Below are 7,743 nucleotides of genomic sequence, written 5' to 3'. Positions count from 1 at the left end.
GTATATATGTATATGTGTATATATATGTGTATGTATATATATGTATGTGTGTATACATATATATATAGACATATACACGTGTGTGTGTGTGTGTGTGTATATGTATGTGTGTGTATACATATATATATATAAATATATATATATATAAATATGTATATATAAATATGTATATATATATAAATATATAAATATATAAATATATATATATATAAATATATAAATATATATATATATAATATATATAAATATATATATATATATATATATATATATACGTATATAAATATATATATATATATATATATATATATATATAAATATATAATATATACGTATATATATATTTATATATACGTATATATATATATATATATATATATATATATATACGTATATAAATATATATATATATATATATATATATATACGTATATATATATATATATATATATATATATATATATATATATATATATATATATATATATATGTATATACGTATATATATATATATATATATATATATATATATATATACGTATATATATATATATATATATATATATATATATATATATATATATATATATATTTATATATACATATTTATATATATATATTTATATATTTATATACGTATATATATATATATATATATATATACGTATATATATATATGGGTTTGTATACACACACAGTAAATGTTTTGTATTAAATTATGCTTTCACATAATGCTCATCATAGAGTACTCTATGTCTTGCTGTAACCCACCCCCACACAGTAACAGTAAAAACTTGCAGAACTCTTTAGTGCCTTGCATTCTCACTACTGAGAGAAATTCCACCGTAATCACCTAGCCCTGCGGTTCTGATGGCTTAAAGTCCAGTGACTGAAAGACCTGTTTTTATTACCAACCAATGACATCCATCAGAAATGTCCTCCGACATCGGTAAATGTCTCATGTGGAGGTTAAGGAAGTTTTACATACCTTAACAAGTCAGTGTCAGAAGAGGCAGGTGACAGTCGTATACCAACACAAGACTGTCTAATTGAATGCAGAGCACACAGGGTTGTATGAAGACAAGTTATTTTCTGTCGTCACCAATGGCATTTGTGTTTGAGTGTAAGCTGCGTATCTTATATTGGTTGTTAAAGGTAAATTTGGGTAAGATTAGTCTGTTAGTAGGTTTTCTGAATGAATGTAATCAGTACAGTATTGCATAGCATCACTTATTTTAAGAAAAGGAGAACTAAACCGTTGTCTTGTTGTTTTTCCCTCAATGGTACCATTCTTTTGCTTCTTTGTCACCTCGCATGAATGGTACTATTCCCCTCACTACAGTGCCCTTCTCACCTACCCAGTCCTGGATTGAATAACTACTTTCACTTCTCTAGAGAAAATTAAGTTACTGCATTGCAGAATATGCTATGTTTGAAGTTCTATAGGAACCAAGGGGGAATGGAGTTGTTTGCATGCTGAGGATGGTTGTTACTGACTTTAGAAAAACAGTGTTTTTGATATTTGGAAAACTGAGATCCTGCTTTTTTTATTTTTATCTTTGCCTTGCTGTAAGTTAGTCCACACAAAGTGCCGATCTTTAATTGCCATTCACCGCTGTCACAGGCACATCTTTTAGTTGTCAATGTATCCATATGTGTTTCCTGAATTCTGCATGCTAACTGGTTTTAGACCTTGGGCTTACTTACAACACAACCCACTGTACAGCACATGCTCACACATAAGCTACTAGTCATCCTATTAACAGTAAATATGTTATTTATCCTCAAGTGGTTAAAAGATTATCCTGACAAAATGACATATCACTAAGTTATTTAATGTTGTACCCTTGGATTCCTGTCCTCTCTGGCTCTTGTGACCAGTCTACTCTATGGTTTTGTGTATGTTTTTTCACATTGTACAAAATGTAAAAAAGATAAATAAAAATAGAACTGATCATTATGAGTGTCGTCTTATACATGCACCAAGTAGACCTAGTGTATGCTTTTTTTATGCTTATTTCTGCCAGTGAAGGCTCCTCAGAGGAGGAAGGGGAAGACCATCCTCAGTGATTTTATTTTTTATGTTTAAAAAGTTATCCTTGGATAAGACTATACTAAATATAATCACATGTCCCCAAATATTTGATTAAAACACCATTTTGCAATGGTCTACAGTAGCCTCAACAGCACTTTGTAGGGTAGCACCATGATGTAGCTGGAGAACAGCTAGCTCCTTCTGGGTACATTGACTTCAATACAAAACCTAGGAGGCTCATGGTTCTCACCCACTTCCATAGACTTGTGCAGTAATTATGACAACTTACAGAGATGTCCTCCAACCTATCAGAGCTCTTGCAGCATTAACTGACATGTCCACCTAATCAAAGGATCAGAGAATGAATACTGCTACAGCTACCTAGCACTGCATAAAATGTGGGAAGTAGTTGACAAAGAGAGACAATAGTTGACCAGTTTTGAACAAAATATCTTCCAAAAGAGGAGAAATTGAGACGTTTTTTTATTTGTTTCTTTTAGCTAGAAAATGCAGCTAGCTAGTTTAGCCTACACAAACACCCTGCTCAAACAGACGGATACTAATTTAGCTAGCTTAGGTAAGCTTTTGGTTTTACTAATTTATTGCCACCGAGGCCCACTGGTGTAAACGCTAAACTGCTTATTGACTGTACTCTAACGTTACATGACTGTAGCGGGTTTATTAATGCGGTCTATTAGCCATGTTGACTATGACGTTACTTTAGCTAATATGGTGACAACGACGTGGGCTGTGAGTAGCGGTTATATGGTTTGGCATGTAAAGATTTTTTCACATACAGCCGATGTGTTATGCATTGAAGTCCACAAGCGAAGGGACAGAGCATAAACGCAATGTGGCTGCTATGAAAGTGGACTGTGTTTACACATAGCGGTATATTCATTCCGCTGAAAAACTTTTCTTAAACGAGAACAAAAATGGGATAAACATACCTGCATTTGTCCAATAGAAACTCATTTGCAACTGTTGGACTAATAATTACACTATATCAGCTAGACGCAGACAAGAGTGTGCAAGGTTATATTGAATGTGTCCCTGTCTGTCCATGTGTCAGCTCAAAAATGTATCTCGGCCTGTGTGCACCTACGTTGTAAACTTTCATTCATAGGCTAGGTTGTAGCAACCTCATGGGTATTGGGAAAATTTGAGTATCATGTAGTAGCCTAACCCTATTGCTGTTACATTGAACTGGTTGAATGGAATATGAATGACTCATCCAATATGCTGTAATAGAAATACAGCCATGCTCATTAAAAAAATATCTAATCTTCCCTCATCTTAAACAGCACAGACCGTCACTTATTTCTGCCAATGAGGTTGGTGTGGCCAGGGTACTGGACCTGTATGTAACATTGAGAAGGAATGTAATGCTCTTAGAATTCAAATATGTGATCAAAACATGTAAAAATCAGAACAGAGGGTTACTAGTAGATACACATGCAAATATTTATTTGCATTTAGCAGCAACAAGAGATTCCTATATACTCAACATATGAATTAAAATGATTTGTTGTTCAAATGGATTTTAGGTGACAGTGAAACAGCTCTTTCTCATGTGTAGACCTTGTGTTTCTTCATGAACTGTCCTTGTCTGTATGGACTGAAGGGCTCACCTGTGACAGGAGAATGGAATTAATAACAATCTAGAAAATAGTGTACCATTAACAATGTTCCTCAAATTCATTAAATGGAAGCTCCTTTACATTGCTAGAATACCTGATTCAGGTCATCAAAGTGTTAATGAATCAGATCTGTTTGCGCTGGTCAGGAACCGAAGCCTGTTCATTCATTACCCAGTCCAGTCTCACCTGCCCTGTCTGATGTCCTGGTGCTGGTTGTGATTTGGGAGGCTGAACTGGGGTTGGTGCCACCCAAGCTCTCGGCTGTGTGGTGGGGGTTCGTGGGTCGTGCTCCCCTTATGGTCATTCCATACCCTAAATTCTATTATCTCATTCCCTTCTCTTTTTTGACCTGCATTGTTGTAGCATGGATCATTAGAATTGCACTGTACTCGTACCTTGCGATTACATCTGTGACAAATAAACAAATCTAGTTTAGCTAGCTAACAGTAACTATAGTGTACTGGCTAGCAGATGTTTTGGCATTAATTTGCCGATGGAAAACGAGCTGGCTATGAGGTGAAGCTTTACTACTCGACACAAACGTTGAAAAGTTCATAAATGTTCCGTAAATTACCTTTGACTTTAGCTAACGAGTGAATTCTAGCTACAAATATTATTTGCATTTCCTGCTTACCCCTGGTTCGTAGTTTGAGTGACGTATCTCCTCGAAATTTACCCTGGTCACGCCCTTCGCTTTGTTCATTGGTCGTAAGCGGGTTCAGTGGGTTTGTATTTTCAAGAATATTAGATTTGCGCATTTATTGCGCAGTGATGAACTAAATGAATCAGCATCATAAATCCAGATGTCAATCACATACCATAGCCGTATATGTGAAAAACAAATAATATCCTCGAAAAAATATTTTGCAATCACCGTTTCTCTACCTCAATTGTGCCAGGACGTGCCCTGATTGACTGCAATGACGCTCGCCACGATCATGTCATGATGTTCGTGTCATGACAATGTGACAGATGGCAGAGAGCATAGACCCCACCCCCACTGTGTTGAAACTGGGTGATATTAGGGTCAATGCTGGATATAGAGCAACATGTTTCTAAACTCCATTAGACAAGCGTTTATGGGGAGATAGTGGTAATATTCAAAATGTTCATTTCCTCATCACATCTAGGCTACATCTGTCCAAAAGATGTAGCCTTGTAGCCCAGTGCCTCACAAAAGCTATTTCATGAAGAAAATTGTGTAGTGCCTCTTTATTTAAAAAAATATAATCTTGCAGTGTCTCTTTGGCCTGAGCTGTGTGTGTGTGCGTGCGTGCGCTCGCATGTGCGTGAGAGGGAGATAGATAGATAGATAGATAATGTGAGTGCATGTGATGATAATGTTCAAGTTTAACAGTTCAAACACCTGGCCCCTGCTGCCCTCTCTAATGCCACTACTGTAAAACCAAAGAACTCACTGGATCTGACTGTTCAGTTCTGTTCTACACTGTTATAATCATTTTGTTCACAAACATTGTTATGGAGATAGACCAACACCTGAACATCCTAAACACCAATCATGACCCTGCAGAAAAATCATATTTTACTTAAATTTACAAAGTACCCTCACTGTAGAAATAAAGTAGTAGCCTAGGCTAGTACTATAATTTATGCTAGGCTAATTATCCTAATAGTAGTAGTAGGCCTATAAAACAGCCATTCCATGGTCCTATAGAGTGCACAAATACGTTTATTTTAGTCCCGGTTCGCCACTTTCTCTTTGGTTCATTTACTTACTTTAATCTTTTAAATAATCACTCCCTCAACACTATTGCCTGTAACTGTGTAAATTACACATTCCAACTAGACAAAATTATGTTAGTAGTCTAATTCCAAACTAGTCAGCTCTCCGAACATTGAAGTGCATTTGGAAAGTATTCAGAACCCTTGACTTTTTCCACATTTGTTACGTTACGCCATATTCTAAAATGGATTAAATCATTTTTCCCCTCATCAATTTACACACAATACCCCATAATGATAAAGAAAAAACATTTTTGCAAATGTATATAAACATTTTTTAAATATCACATTTACATAAGTATTCAGACCTTTTACTCAGTACTTTGTTGAAGCACCTTTGTCAGTGATTACAACCTTGAGTCTTCTTGGGTACAAGCTTGGCACACATGCATTTGGGGAGTTTCTCCCATTCTTCTCTGCAGATCCTCTCAGGTTGGATGGGGAGAGTCGCTGCACAGCTATCTTAAGGTCTCTTCAGAGTTGTTCGATCGGGTTCAAGTCCAAGCTCTGGCTGGGCCACTCAAGGACATTCAGAGACTTGTCCTGGAGCCTCTCCTGAATTGTCTTGGTTGTGTGCTTAGTGTCGTTGTTCTGTTGGAAGGTGAACCTTCGCCCCAGTCTAAGGTCCTGAGCGCTCTGGAGCAGGTTTTCATCAAGTATCTCTCTGTACTTTGCTCAGTTCATCTTTCCCTTGATTCTGACTAGTCTCCCAGTACCTGCCACTAAAAAACATCCCAACAGTATGCTGCTGCCACCACCATGCTTCACCGTAGGGATGGTGCCAGGTTTCCACCAGATGTGATGCTTGGCATTCAGACCAAAGAGTTCGATCTTGGTTTCAACAGACCAGAGAATCTTGTTTCTCCTGGTCTGAGAGTCTTTAGGGGCCTTTTGGCAAACTTCAATTGGGCTGTCATATGCCTTTTACTGAGGAATGGCTTCCATCTGGCCACTCCACCGTAAAGGCCTGATTGGTTGAGTGCTGCAGAGATGGGTGTCATTCTGGAAGATTCTCCAATCTCCACAGAAGAACTCTGAAGCTCTGTCAGAGTGACCATCGGGTTCTTGGTCACCTCCCTGACCAAGGCTCTTCTCCCTCGCTTGCTCAGTTTGGTCAGGTGGCTAACTCTAGGAAGAGTCTTGGTGGTTCCAAACTTCTTCCTTTTAAGAATGATGGATGCCACTGTGTTTTTTGGAACCTTCAATGCTGAAGAAATGTTTTGGAACCCTTCCCCAGATCTGTGCCTCGACACAAACCTATCTCGTAGCTCTACGGACAATTCCTTCGACCTCAGGGCTTGGTTTTTGCTCTGACATGCACTGTCAACTGTGAGACATTGTATAGACAGATGTGTGCCTTTCCAAATCATGTCCAATCAATTGAAATTACCATAGGTGGAATCCAATCAAGTTGTTAAAACATCTCAAGGATGATCATTGGAAACAGGATTCATCTGAGCTCAATTTCGAGTCTCATAGCAAAGGGTCTGAATACTTATGTAAATAAGGTATTTATGTTTTTTGACTTGCTAAATTTGTAAAAATTTCTAAAACCTTTTGTCGCTTTGTCATATTGGGCTATTTTGTGTAGATTGCTGAGGAAAAGCTTTTATTTAATCCATTTTAAAATAAGGCTGTATCGGTACAAAATGTGGAAAAAGTCCATTCAAATCAAATGTTATTGGTCACATACACGTGATTAGCAGATGTTATTGCGGGTGTAGCGAAATGCTTGTGTGTCTATCTCCGACAGTGCTGTAATATCAAACAATTAATATCTAAGAATTTACACAACATATACCAAATACACACAAATCTAAGGGGTCTTGCACTGTACGTAAGCTATGAGATGACAAAGTGTGCAGTTTAACAATAGATTATAGAATTGTGCTTAAAATTGAAGGGGAAATGCAGTCAAAAACTACATTTTTCCTGTGTTTTATATATATTTCCACAATTAAAATTCTGATAATGCATATTTAGTGTAAGAGCTGTTTGAAAAGACCACCCGATATGTCAGCTTGATCGGCTGGGTTGGGTTTTGGGCCAAATAAGTTAATAAACCGATAACAAAGAGACTTTGCCCTTCTCTCTGCCAATAACAGCTAGTTTTCAGTTTACGTATCCCTCCCATTAGGCTCCTCCAATTAGGTCCCTCTCTCAGACCACTCCCAGGCAGTCATAGCAAAATTATTGCTTGATATATTGTATTTGCTAAGTTATTTTTGTTTATTTCTGATCATTTTAATTGAACACAATCACAGTAAGGCACTTTATTGTTACCCAGAAATGATTTGATATTGAGATGAAAACGGCTGCATTGGA

The sequence above is a fragment of the Oncorhynchus tshawytscha genome, linkage group LG19, assembly GCF_018296145.1.
Source record: "Oncorhynchus tshawytscha isolate Ot180627B linkage group LG19, Otsh_v2.0, whole genome shotgun sequence".
In the NCBI taxonomy this organism is placed as follows: Eukaryota; Metazoa; Chordata; class Actinopteri; order Salmoniformes; family Salmonidae; genus Oncorhynchus; species Oncorhynchus tshawytscha.
Note: the sequence above shows the minus strand (reverse complement) of the source record.